This window comes from Corvus kubaryi, unplaced genomic scaffold (genome assembly GCF_017639235.1).
Source record: "Corvus kubaryi isolate FWS band 111438036 unplaced genomic scaffold, C.kubaryi_AGA036_p1.0 68, whole genome shotgun sequence".
Lineage (NCBI taxonomy): Eukaryota > Metazoa > Chordata > Aves > Passeriformes > Corvidae > Corvus > Corvus kubaryi.
The window spans coordinates 259,719-273,165 of NW_024582056.1; the positions used below are offsets into that span (position 1 = coordinate 259,719).

At 40.9% G+C, this 13,447-nt stretch overlaps 1 protein-coding gene across 2 annotated transcripts in view; it reads right to left on the minus strand.

Moving 5' to 3' along the window:
• The window catches only part of CDH20 (cadherin 20), a 119,184-nt gene that overhangs the window by 99,488 nt on the left and 6,249 nt on the right, over nt 1–13,447 (minus strand). Inside the window, exon 1 of one of the 2 annotated variants that reach the window (XM_042048793.1) lies at nt 10,857–12,136. The exons of the other annotated variant lie outside the window; for it this stretch is intronic. The gene's annotated coding sequence lies outside the window, so the exon portion shown is untranslated. Of the gene's footprint in view, nt 1–10,856; nt 12,137–13,447 lie in introns of those variants that run through there. 2 annotated transcript variants of the gene reach the window in all.

The window sequence follows — 13,447 nt, forward strand, 5'->3', positions numbered from 1 at the left end:
TTCATTTGTGCCTGGCAAGAGGTCAGTGAGAAGACTCAGATTTTCTTATCTTGGTGTCTTTTCTGCAGCCTTCTCACTTTGCACCCTTTCTGCAGTCCAAATATGCCCAGCTCTACACATGCAGAAAACATTACAGAAATCAAATACAATCTCTGTTAATCTTGGGAGGAGCAGAAAGAAGAGTTTGATTGTGATGCACTACAAAACACAGTATTAATGTGTTATGTACTATAAAACATAGTATTAATCCCTCAAATAATAGCAGGATAAGCACAAGTGTTCTTAATCGATTTCTACTAATTCTTATCAGCAATAAGAAAAAATATCAGATAATAAAAATGCTTGAAGCATTTCAGGTTTCTCCACATGGAGTCTGAAAACAGACTTTGTTAGCAGATTGACTGAAATCTCTCTGGTTTCAGAGATGTGCGAATGGTTGTGAGAGAAATGCCTGAAACAAGTCACTTCTAGAGAAGCTTTGAACAATAAAGAGCCTCTGTTTTCCAGTGAATTGTGCATATGCACACAAACGCTCATCCATAATGTGAATTTAAAATAATCCTGATGGGACTGAGAGGGGGGAGGGACACATGGAAATAACTAGGCAGACTTTGACCCTTTGTGTCAGAAAACAAAGCCTTGTAGTTCAAATCTGAGATAGCAGTTCCCATTTGACATGGTTTCAACAGACATACACGCCTTCTGGCTTAAGCCTGTCCCTAAAGGATACTAAGACCAAGCACAGTTTGCTTACAAGCCACCCAACCACAACACGATGGTTTTAAGTGGAAACAAATGAATGGAATAGATGTAATTAAAAGACCAAACTGTATTAGTCCAAATCGCTACAGCTTCACTTTACAAAGTCAGTGAAGGGCAGGAATGGAGCATCTGGAATAGCTGTTTGGCATAGGGTCACTATGAAGATGAATTAGGGTTAATTTTCTACTGGAGTGTAGGTCAGGCACTGTGCTGTAGCAGAACACTCAATTTAGTGGGTATATTTTGGCCTACTTAGAACTTTAGAAAATAAATATTACAATGTTAAATTAAATATGCTCTGTGACAAGGACTTGCAACATTGGGAGAATGTGATTTATATGCAATTGGCTCATATATACCATCTAATATGATATGCACAGTGTAATGAAAGCTCAAGGGTCTGATCTGCAGTGCAGAGATGCTTTACAATCCTCTTTCAGGTTGCACATTGTTTTTTCTTCCTCCTTTTATTTTTTTTTTCTTAATGACTACATGAGTTAATTAGTGGTTATGTACTCTGTCTCTTTGCCTGGCCTAGCTTATCCCTACTGCAATAATTCTCTTTTCTTTCACTCTCCCAAGGATCATTACAACTTTAGCCAGCACTGTCAACAAAACTAATTGAAAGCCACCTGCTTTTAGGATCACCTTAATGAAAAATGAAGAAGTTAAGAAACAAAATTCAATCAACTTTCTAATAGTCTTTAATTTCCTACTAATTCACACAAGTACAGAGGCAGAAAACCCCTCACATGATCCTTTTTGTTTTTAATCATCCAGTCCTCCTTATACTTGTAGAATTAGAAATTATTATTTTTGTAACCTAAATCTCCCATCATTCTTTAATGTGGACCTAACAGTTCTACATTTTGTCTTTTTAACTGCTGCTGTACAAAAAAGAAATGTACTTGCAAATAGCCTTCGTATTCTTTTTGCTAAATGTTTGGGTTCTTTAAACCAGGCAGGTCCAGATTCAGCAGAACTTTTAAAGATGTCAAAGTCCACTTAATCACTTAAACGAATGATCTAAATCTTGCTGCTTTTGATGACATTCAAGCACCTGCAGAAATCTGAGAAAAAGGCTGAACAGGCAAGACTGAATAGTTATGGATTTCATGAGGGGAGCCTTGGTACCCAGACGTGCAAAACCTCTGAGCACATACTGAACCTCAGGCAGGTGACCAAGTGCTATTGAAGCAGATAGGAAATAAGCACATGCCTCAAGATAAGCACTCTGGTACCATTGCACAGGAGCACACAATTTTGTGGAGTTAGCACAAGTAAAGGAAACATTCTTGAGATAGCTTGTTTGCTACACTGTTTCTCCTAACTAGTTTCACAGATCATCCTTAATTGTGGAGAAATAAGCCTGGAAAAGGAGAAGGGTGGCTGATTTATTCCCTTCAAGCCAACTGGAGCAAAATACTGAGAAAAGAAAAAACAAAAGGGGAACACGAGACAGATGGGACTAACGACTATTTGTGTTGCAGCAGGGCTAAGATGTCCCAGTAAAGCCTGGGATCCCACAGCGCGAGACGCTGTGCAAATATGTCAGTGAGGGTGTTCAGTAAAGGGGAGCTGCCTGTAAACACTGCATGTGGAAGTCACTTCGAAGTCAGTAGAGCCCAAGCATGCAAGAGGTTTGTACTGCCAGGCCACGCGCTTCAAGCTGTATGATTAATTGCTGTCGAGTGTGCCAAAGCAGAACACAGGCTCTCTCATAGGATGGCCACCAAAGATACAATGAGCAGAGGAGGAAAAAAAAATAAGGTCACAGATAATATATTGCTTTTATTTAATAGTCCACCATTTACTTCCTGTGAGTGTAAACATATCATTATTTCTCCTACTTCAAAAGAATAAAAATTCTATTTAGATGAAATACATTTAAAACAGCGCAGGTGACACACAGTATGGGATAAATGCTACCGTCATGCAAATATATACTTCTCTCTTCGATTATAGCAACAAGATATGCAAAGAAAGATCAGAGGAATATAATTTGATCCTTTTTGGAAGCTACTCTGAAATCCATGCTGCATGTAGTGTGTGTGCATGCACAGAAGAGGAAGAACAGTGAGGAGTCACAGCACTGCAGAACCTGCCCAGAGATGGCAAATTCCTGCTGCTTTAGAAGGGAACTGATGGCTACAGGAGGTCAGTGGACCTAGAAACAAGGTGAGCCCCCCAGTTTGTGAACCTGCAGTTTCAGTGATACAATCATTGCTACAACATGCAGAAAAGGCTTAAACACAAAGGCATACAGAAGAACAAAAGAAAGGAAAAAGTACCAGTCAGGAATAATTATCACAGTGTATAAAACTTTCCACTCCTTTATTATCATAAATTGCAAAGTTTTATTGATGCATATTTTATCACAGCACTCTTGCCATATGTGATCTGAAGATTCAGAGCCTGTCCCTGGGGACAACGGTACTGATATAGATAATCAAGAATTCCTTTTATGCTCCTCTCAACACAGCCACAGCTCAGATTGAAATTAACATCTTTTACAATGAAACACCAGTTTTCTGCCACAACTAGACATGACAGCTGGAGAGAGAGACCTGCTTATCCAGTTATTCCTTCAAGTCTCGGTTTCATTACAGCCATGAAGATGTAAACTAAGTACAAAGCAATGCGGACGGTCACTGAATACCAGAAAAATGAATCTGCGTGCAACCTGCCTCATGAAGAAACGGGAAGAGAAATGCTTCCAAATAAATCCAGGGATGAAAAGCAAAGATCAGACGCAGCCCCTAAAAAAAAGTGATGAAGAGGAATCCAAAAGCTTTGAACTTTTGCTGTGTTCACTGCCTTGACTAGACTGGGTGATGCTTGCACACATGCATGTGCACACAGGAGTGGAACCCATGGCCAGAAAGAAACCTAGCATGGGGCTCTGTCCTACTTAAATCCTCCGAAGCGAGGATTTGACCTAGTGGAAGCACTAAGACTGTTTAGTGTTGGTACACGTTCCTGGTCATTTTTTTAGCTTGACTACTTCCACCTGTACATTGTCCCTGTTTCTCACGCTGCTGAGCAGGGGAACATGGAAGTTGTTTTACCCTGCTCCCCATGGGGTCAAACGTCACTGTAGGATCTGACTGCCTTCCTTTAGGGCATTAAACAACCAACATCTGCCATGTGGGGTTCTCCCTCTCATCTTACTCCCAAGGGAGAACTGAGTATGCATTGTGGTGTTTTGTTTTGTTTTGGCAAGACTTTGATTTTGTTGTTTTAAATCTACATGCTGGGTATGTTGGGAAGGTAAACAAAGGCAGCACCTTGCTTGCATAGGAGAAGGTGGTGGGGTTTGCAATGGTCATTAGTTTTCTGAGGAGGTTATTGCCAAAGTCTCAGCCTGGTTTCCCAGAAGGTGCAGCTTCCTGCTGGCTGCTGGAGCTGATAGAAAGGTGAAAACTTCACAGATTGTCACAGGGAGCTGGAGATGATAATGCACTGGAAAATTGCATCTGTTCCATGTGTAAAAGCAGTCCAAGTCCAGCTTTGAGCACTTGCCTACCTATCACAACATTTCAAAAGGGCCTGTTGCTTTATTACATGCTGGGACAATACATAGCATAACCTACTTCATCAATGAGCGGCTATTTTTTCTTTTCTGATTAACATCATGGAACCTAGAGGTTATTTTCAAACAGGGAAGCACAGAAGAGAGGTTATCAATGTGTTTTGAAACATATAAGTGGGCAAATATGCTGTTAGAGATGCAAGGATGCTCAGGAAACATTTAAAGGGTATTGCACACCTTCAGGTTACATCAGGAAAGAAGTACAAAAAGGAAGGGACATGCCACTTTTCCAGCCTCTTGTCTTTGTATTTCTACAGGCTGCACAAAACAGTACTTCTACATTTCAGTTCTGTGGATGAGCTCAGGCTAAAAGCACATGTAAAAGAAAGCCTGCTTTAGGGTCATTATCAAGTAAGACAGGGAAAGAGAAGGCTACGAAAGAGGACAGATATGTGGCAGAACTGCAGTGTAAGGATCTAATTTAAATAATCAGCAAAAAATAGCACTAACACATTAGTTGGATGAGTCTTCAGGGGATAAAAATGAGAGGGCAGGACCTCTCACCCTGCATTAGGAGACTGTCATTTTCACTTTCCTTAACTGAGGAATGTTTGGAATTTCCTGCTCTTCATCCCGCTGGAAGGGCTCATCTCACTGGGAAAGGTTGATTCCCAAATACTCAAACCCTTTGGCGTTCATGAAGGAGATTCTTTCATTCTGCCTTTCATGATATTTTTAATTGACACATTTCCCAGAGTTCACTATTATAGAATGCTGGCATTGGAAGGATTTAATATTGAAGATACTCTTCTGCATGAAGGACACTTAGGAACACAAGTTCAGATGACTGGGATTTCTCCAGTCTTGCACACATCCACACCCACACCCACACACAGAGCGATGGCTACAACATCACTACAGCTATGAAGTCTTGATTAGCTAAGATTGTTTGAGAGAAATGTAGCAGTACCTATTATTTTTCCTTTTAGAAGAGATTTAAGATAGAATATTTACTATGATCATACAATTTTTATATCAGATTGAAAAACAGAATTTCCATCTTGCAAGAAGTTATAGCATTTGGCATTTCTCCCAAGTCAGGCTAAAAAGCCCAAATGATGCAATTTATCTTTCCATGGAGTTTTTAAAAATCAGTTTAAAAAGGCAAAAACTTTAACATCTATGTTATGATATGGGTCATCTTGAAGTTTTAGAAATAAAATGTTTAGTGTTAAGGAGCAAGTGGGGTGTGGTGATCTTGCTCCTTCACTCCAACTGTAGATGGCCACAACTGGGAGCTGATATTCCTGACCCACTTGTCTCTATCTACCTATGGATCCCTCTTCCCAGCCAGAATTAGAACCCCATCATGCATGAGAATCTCATGGTGCAGCTGTTCCCAAGATACTTCACACCAATGCAACATCTTATCCCAATTACAAAATATATATGCCAGCCAGATTTTCCTGTGAAGCATTTTACTAAAAGGTCTATTTTCCCTACGAACATGCTCAAATTTAATGAACAACAGAAAAATACTTAATTGGACACTTTAGAGATCAAACCTAGTTGTTTTATTACACCTTGCTTTTTGAATCCTTTGAGTGGGACTATCAAGGCAGAATATCAGGTAAGAAGACTAGTATCAAGCTAGAATCTCAGTGTGATGTGTAAATAAGAAGGGGCTTTGAAAAGCATTTTAGACGAGTCCTTCTTCACAGCCTCAAGTTTAAAAAGTATGTTTTATAAGCAACACTTTTCATAATTCTTTTCATAGCAATATTGATTTTAAAAATTATTTTGCACCTGGAAATCAAGAAGCACACTGCAACACTTTTCTATAAAACTTTTAATAAGGTAGAGACCTCATTGGGAATCTGTGCAAGGTCTGCCATGACGGATAGAATGACCAAGCCAGAGGGTGGTGAGGTCATCTTTGTAATAGAAGAGTAACACTAAATTCTTAAAAAAAAAAAAAAATCAGAGACAATCAAGCAATCAAAAATCTGTTGCTTACTACAAAGAAAACTCAGGCCCTCTTTGAATGAAATGTATTCTCGTTTCACCAGCATAACCCCATTGAAACTAGTGAGCTTGCATTACTGTATTAAAGAGTGGAGTAACAAAGACACGTGCCATGTTGTAAAAGTTTTTTACATCTTTCTTTGAAATATTGACATGGCTCATTGTCCCAGACACCAGTCTATCCTTAGACAGTAAATCCTGGATCTTTAAGATAGATAGATTGTAATTAGAACTAAAACATGGCCTATGGGGAAAGATCTTTCCCCACTTAAATCACATTGTTTTCACTGCTGTACTGGAGTAAATGGTATTTTTATGTATGTGTCCAGAAGAGAACCCAACTGCAATATTTCTTCTCTGCTGCTGAAATATTAGCATTAAAAAAACAGTATTTTACAAAAGTCATATACACACAGTGCTTCCAACACAATCAATTTTGTTGGAATTATTTTACACCATCCTTCATGCTTGAAATTATATCCGTTCCTTTGTGGAATGTTTGAAAACTTAAAAAATTCTGAAGTTATTTGAAGTAAGATTCAACAGTATATTAACTGGTAAAAATCAAAATATTCCTTTTTCTCCCCAAGCCCAGAAGAATTAATTTTTTTGCCACTAAAGAAGAACAGGCACCCAACTTTTGAACAGGAACTGACCTAATATTTCTGAAAACCCTGTATGCAATTAGCTTCTTGTAAGAGCCATCTTTCAAGCAGTCTTTTTCTGCCTCTGAACTCCAAAAGCTGCTCATGAGATCCAGCAAAATTAGGATATTAATAGAGAACCATTTATCAAGCTCGATGGGTTTGTTAGCGGCACGCCTGTCTAGTTAACCAACACTGTTAGGGTATCTTTTAAAGCAGAAGATACCATTAAGGGCCTCCTTATTTCTACTCCAGGTTTTTCACAACAGTGTGTCTCCAGCAATGGAAGCAATGCTGCCCTAGGAAGTAGTGGTCAGACAGGAGAGGGTCTCCCCAGAAAGGGAGCCCTCCTTGGCTATGGGGTGGTGTGGCGGCCTTATCCCAAGATGTCGCGATGTCCAAAAGGACGCCTGGTACAGCGAGGTGTACGCCTGCACCCCTTGGTGCTGTGAGCATGTGGAATCACTGGTGGGTGTCCAAAGCAAAGAGGGCTGCTGCCCTCCTCATTCCAGGGACTGCAGCCCATTCCTCAGAAACTCTGGCCTAGGCTTAAAAGAGGAAAAGGGATGGTGAATTGGGATGGCAAATTCATGGTATGGGATTGGCAACAAGGGGGCTGACACAAGTGTTTGGTTTCTTTCTTGCCTTTCTCCTTCAGCCCACACTGTTCTCTGGGCTTGTTCTACCTTCCCTCTGCCTTGTTTTCAATAGCATTTTGGCTTTTTAGATTCATTCTCTTCAAGTAAAATATAATTTTTTTTTTTCACCAGAAACATATGAACTTTAACATTTTCCAGGAAAATATTTCTCAGATCAGCTCTTTCTTGTGACTTTGAGACACAGATCACAATCTTGACCTCTTCATTACTAAATATGATTGCTCTGACAGGCCTTTTGTCTGAGCATTTTCTAAAGCCTTTGGTTTCCCTCTAAAACATGATGATTTTGAAATCTAAGCTTTGACAAAACAGAACTGTTATCTCCCAGCTCTGGTATTTGGACTGCAAACACTTCAATGGAGCATTATGCCCTAAGTGTTTGTACTGCGGGGGGATCTGCATATTACCTAGCACCTGCAGGCACTTCTAAACCATAAATTATAACTAATAATAGAACTTTTACGTTTGTCTGGTGATTCAGTCTCAGAAACCTAAACCTTATGTACCTCCTCAAGCACTCAGATCCCTGTGTGGACAAAAGCTACAAAATCCCTGTTGTATCAGCAGATTCGAAGCTAAACTCAAACACTGCTCTTATCTAGGTGTATAATTCCATCAGATTGTGAACCTTTGGCTTTGGCAATAGGGTGTCTAACAGCGGCAGAAGTTGTGCTAAGGCTGGACACTTATCCCACCCCATCTCCGCCTCCTTTTTCACCCAGACTGGCTTGGCTGTGCCTGCAGCACTCATTTACTGACAGCAGTACTGCACAAGTTTCAGATAAAGGAGCACCATTTTTTACAGTCCTATTCCTTAAGCATTTAATGTCACATCTGTGATTTTTTTCTAGTTCCAGGGTTTTCTATAAGACAGGAACATGGAGATTATCTGATCAACTGATGTTGACAGTACCCCACACATGGCAGAGGACAAGAGGATAAAACACTGTAAACACTCTGAACACTGCATCTTCCCCTCTCTTTTTACTTCCTGTAAACATTACTGGAGACGAATGTACTGCAAAGTCATAAATAAAGTATACTTGTCAGAAGCTATGATCTTAAAATATCCTAAGGGTTTGTTTGTGTTGTCTCCATAAATTGTTTATTGGTCAATATGGACAGAATTTGCAAATGCATCCTCCTTTGCAGTTCACTGATACTATCTCCATTCTAAATACTTTCATCTAGTATTAAGCTTCCAAAAAACACCCACTTCCTACCCTTTCTTCATTGGTGGGAAATTTTCTAAAGCTAAACATTCAACTATGCAGCATTACGTTACCCTGTGTTTCTTATCTTTAAGGAGATGGTGAGCATTAAAGGACAGTATGATTGTTAAAGTTACTGTCAGAGGTAGGGCTGTGCAGCTGCGGCAATGCTTTTTAAGTGGTCTCCATTTACACAGTAAAACAAATCAGCAAAGAAAAATCTCTGTAGAAAATGAGTTTCTAATTTATATTTTTACTTCCCTATGTCATGTGATTGTTCTTCAAGTAACAGGCCAACACTGTGAAATGGTACCCTGGGGAGTAAATTATTACAGAAAAAAGTTTATCAAAGCAGTGATTTCCGTGTCTGAATAGCCCATGATCATACAGAACAGGAGAGATCTCTTTAGCCGGAGAAGACACCAACCTTTAACACAGAAAACACTTTCTTCTAACTCTCCTGGAGCCCTGAAATTCAGGGTGGTCTTCCAATAAAATAATCATCTGGCATAGGGTGATATTTTAAATGAGAAGTTAAGTGGTTCAGTCCCCTCTAGATAGTTCCTAAAGAGGCAAAAAAAGGACCAGTAGACCTAAAAATGCTTTTAAATGCATGTAATGGTTGATAGATTGGCTATTTACAGCTAGTAAGTCAAATCTGTTATGACATTTGGTAATCGCCTCTTCAATAAATAACTTGGTAAGTTCCCAGAGAAAAGAAGGCAGTTTATCTCAGAATAAAAACAGTTTTGGTCCACCAACTCTTTGAGGACAATTTGGTAGGTAACTGTAACTACATGGGGAATTTGGATGCTCAGTGATCATTAAAAATAATAGGAACTTAAGTGCCCAGATCCTACAGCAGTTTCAAAACTCTTAGCCATGCTTTCCTGGGACAATTACTTTTTGCCCACTGCAAAGGTATTAACACTTAGATACTCAGAAAAGAAAGAGAATAAACTGCATAAAACCCCAGTGTCAGATGGTCATCTATGAGCATTTTACTGATGTTTTGCTAAATTGACACAATGAAGAAGAAAACTTTTTTTAAAAGTTTTATAGAAAATTATAAGGATGCCTTATAATTTATTTTTGATACTGTAATTAATGATGCTTCAACAAAACAAGGACTTCATAGCCAAAGGGTTGATGGACAACAGGATTGAAGTGGTAACAAATTTTAATCAGAATGCATTTCTTGAGGCTGGGAATTTGTAGTAAAAAATTAGCACCTAGCTGCCACACAAGCATATATGTTTGTTCTGCATAAACAAGCTGTACAGCTCAGTAAGGGATTACAGAGGTAATGCAATGGAGCTCTTTCTCCCAAAGGTGAGAAACAAATGAGGTGGAGATAGCAAACAGTAGTAGGGAAAAGTTATTAGCTATACTGGGTATCACTGCTGTTAGCCAAGGTTGATTCATTGCCTCACTAACAGTCGTCTATTTAGCAGGTTGTAATACAAATGAGTCTTTAATGGGAGCTCCTTTTCTTGCACAGAGCAGCAGGACAACAAAAGAGGGCACTTGAAGAGCTACATGGGCCAAACAGGCAAGGAAAACAGACGGGCCGAGACTGACAGCTCAGTATTGAGCTGTGCTCTTTTCCTTTTTTTCTTTGCTTCCATTATCTCTTCCACACATTTGAATCTAGCATCCAGTTCCTTAGTCCTCCACTTCATGCTGAGATGTACCATGGGCACAAGACAGCAGGAGCCCACCTGGAAGAGTGGATCCTCCACCACAGTGTATTTAACACAGTGCCCTTAGAGGCACCACTGAGCTCACCCTCATGAGGATTCACCTTTCCCAAGTCTATACTACACAAAGAAGGTTTAGCCATGGTTCAGACCAACATTTTTATACAATGGTTACATTTTGTATAGAGCCCTTCTATCTACAACACACTGCCGACAGACACCTTTCTCTTGGCATATTGATGAGCTACGACCTGAAACCACATGCAAACCTAGGAATATGATTTTTTTAACACCCCCCTCCCCCCGCAATGTTCTTTACTCACCCCGGAGACTTCTTGTGGGATCCAGATGCTGTTATTCCAATCTCTATCTGTTACCACAAACTCCTCTGCTTTCTGCAATGCTCATTTACAACCCTGTGGAACAGTTATTTGCCTTCTTTTTGTATTAGTCTCTATCTGAGCCAGAGCCAAATTCTATACTTGCCGCCTATCAGATCTATCCTTTTTTGTCTCTGTTACTGTATGAAGACATTTGTAATTTCTTCCTGTCTGCCTCACTATACAAATCCTGTTTTCTTGCCCTCCTGCAGCTTCTTTCTCTGTTCAGTCTCCTCAAGGTTTTGTTGCTATTATCATCGTTTTCTCTCAGCATGCTCTCTGTCCTCTTGAAGGCTGGTTTGACAGATCCTCTCTTGTCATCTGCTTGAAGGCTGATTTCAGCTCTTCCTTGCAGCACTGTGCCTAAGCGCCTCCTCCGCTACAAGTGTTTAATGTGGAGTTTGTTCTTCCAGAGCTGCTCCTCGTGGCCCTTCCTCCTGAGGAGCGTCTCCAAGACAGAAGGTGTACATGGCTGTGGGCCACAGAGCCGGTCTGATAATGCCAACAGCTGACTGCTGCCTTTCCAACAGGCCTGGCAGCCCTTCCCCTTGTCATTATCAGGGACGTGCACTAGTCATTTTACAAGATCTCCTCTGGGTGTCCATGGGGTGCGCAGAAAAGATGATGTTTAACCTTGCTATTAGAATAAATTTACCAGCTTGTGCTCACTCTTCATGCATTCTTTGCATGGAGACTGTCCATTTCCACATTCTGAAGGAGACAGAGCAGCAGCTCCTCTCAGGAGATATGGTAGTTGTTTGTTGCGTGCAGCCCTCCTCTGACATTGAAAGAAACTGAGTGTCCAATTAAAACACAGACACCACTGATACACAGTCTTCCCATACTTCCCTTTCTGGGAAGGCATTTACCACTCCTTCATAGGTCTTTCACAAGGCCTGCAGATTTCCTCTTTATTTCTCGACTCTCTTCCTTAAAAACATATTTTTGCTCTGAAGCCTTAATATATTACACCTGCAGGTCAAGTAATACATAATATTTACTTTAATGGTTAATGTCCTCCAGATTATGCATGGATTGGAGGATGCTTGGGGCAAAACTTCAAATTTTATTTGAAGGGAAATGCTTCTTTTCATTAAGAAAGCTCCCCTTTCCAGAAGTCAGTCTTCTAGTTCACGCAGAGAGTCACTATAACTTCACCCGTTAAAACCCTTCTCTCCTCTTCAAAAGTATCTTAAAATTAAAAAATAGACTAATTTCAGCAATAGGCTAAGCACATAGAAAGTACTCCTAATCTAGTGAAGTACCTATATTATTCTTAAGAGATTTGCCAACTAGCGATCTACTACTGCTATTTTAATTTATGTTACATCGTGATTGCCATTCTAAATTAAACTCATACAGGCAAGAAAATTTATAGTTAAGCCTTTCCCTCAATCCTTAACTTTCTTTGCTGTAACAAAGTGGCATATTGCAAGGGCTTTAACTGTGTCTCACAATACCTAGGCATGTACAAAGGTTAATTACTGTGTTGGATGTGAGTGACAAGGTTTTGGTAGCTGTGAGGCTACAGGGGTGTTTATGTGAGAAGCTGCCAGAAATTTCCCCCATGTCCATTACAGCCAATGTCCACTGGCTCCAGGATGGACCCACTGCTGGCCAAGGCTGAGCCCATCAGCAACAAAGGCACCACCTCTGGGATAACATTTAAGAAGGGCAGAAAAAGCAACAGCAGCCAGAGGGGAGAGTGAGAACATGTGAGAGAAACAGCCCTGCAGACACCAAGGTCCGTGAAGTAGGAAGGGAAGGAGGTGCTCCGGATTCCCCTGCAGCCCCTGGTGCAGACCACGGTGAGGCAGCTGTGACCTTGCAGCCCATGGAGGACCCCACACTGAAGCAAGTGGATGCCCAAAGGTGGCTGTGACCCCATGGGAAGCTCACACTGGAGCAGGGTCCTGGCAAGACCTGTGGATGGGTGTAGAGTGCCCATGGTGAAGGCAGCCTATGCTGGCAGGATTTGTGATTGATCCTGCAGGGGACCCACACTGGAGCACTTCATGAAGAACTGCAGCCCATGGGAAGGACCTGCGCTGGAGGAGAACTGTGTCCTGTGGGAGGGACTCCATGCTGGAGCAGGGGAAGAGTGTTAGGAGTCCTTCCTGTGAGGAAGAAGGAGAGGCAATGTGTGATGAACTGACTGCAGCCCCAATTCCCTGTCCCCCTGTTCCACAGGGAGGTAGAGAAATTGGGAATGAAGCTGAGTCTGGGGAGAAGAGCTGTGTAATAAATGAAATTGATTTCCCCAGCCTGAGTCTGTTTTGCTGGTAACAGTAATTGGTGGAGAACACCCCCTGTCCTCATCTTGACCTGTATTCTCATTGTATTTTGTCTCCCCTCTTCAGCTGAGGGAAGGGATAGAGTGGCTTTGGTGGGCACCGGGGTCCAGCCAGGGTCAACACAATTACACAGACTCATTTTTTACCTTTGATTTGCTAAAAGGAATCATGTAGAAGAATTCAGCTGCAGTGTGCTCTCTATTTGAAAACTGTTAGCACCTCTTGGAATATGCTGTCGGG